Below are 928 nucleotides of genomic sequence, written 5' to 3' on the forward strand. Positions count from 1 at the left end.
CGCATACGCACACGCTCGAGAAAATGTAAATCTTCAGAGAAAATATATATGTAATATATACAGGCGGACATATAAATATCATGATAAGTACATATACAAACATGAAGAATTACGGAAATGATAAATGGAACCTAAGTAGCAAAATGATATCAAAAGAGGATATAGTAATTTCTAGTGGCATTTATTATACGTTATCATGTCGTCTTTTAACTTTGCTTGGGAAGTTTAAATATTACGCGAATTTTACGATAGTAGAAGAAAAAATTTAGGAGAACAAATTTTCAATGAAGTGATATAAGATATTTTATGAGGATTTTACTTTGCATTAAAATTAATGTTCTATTAATATTCTATTAATATTTATGTTCGGACTAGAGTTAATGTTCTTGTAAGTAGTGAAATATTATATAGAAAATAAGGACATGTATCGTGCGATCATCGAATCACGAATTATTCTATCTTAAAAAGTTAAGTACTATGCTATGAAGTACTTTCTTTCAGTTCTTCACGAGTCGATTAAGTCTCGAATGCTCGTCTTCTTAAATTTAATAATACTGATGCAGGTATTCGATGTTCGTCTCTCCGCTATTTTACATCGTGCGCGTCTTACAAAAGTGCGTAGAGAGTCTAAAGGTGGAATTCAAATATGAAGTCTCACTCATTTGAAGTAGCTACGATTTGTCCCTAAGATTTAATGCTCATTTACAATGGAAAAGTGTGAAATTAACAATTGTATGAGAACAACATTTAGAAACGATGTCCAAACATGTTATTTTCCACACGTTTTTTTACTTTATGTTAGCATTATTTTCATTAAATAAATATCCAGGAAAAAAATGTTATATATGGACATATTTTATATACATATAATTGTACATATATATATATATATTAAATATGTCAATTTTATATATAATTATATATAATT

This window comes from Trachymyrmex septentrionalis, unplaced genomic scaffold, assembly GCF_001594115.1.
Source record: "Trachymyrmex septentrionalis isolate Tsep2-gDNA-1 unplaced genomic scaffold, Tsep1.0 scaffold14, whole genome shotgun sequence".
Lineage (NCBI taxonomy): Eukaryota > Metazoa > Arthropoda > Insecta > Hymenoptera > Formicidae > Trachymyrmex > Trachymyrmex septentrionalis.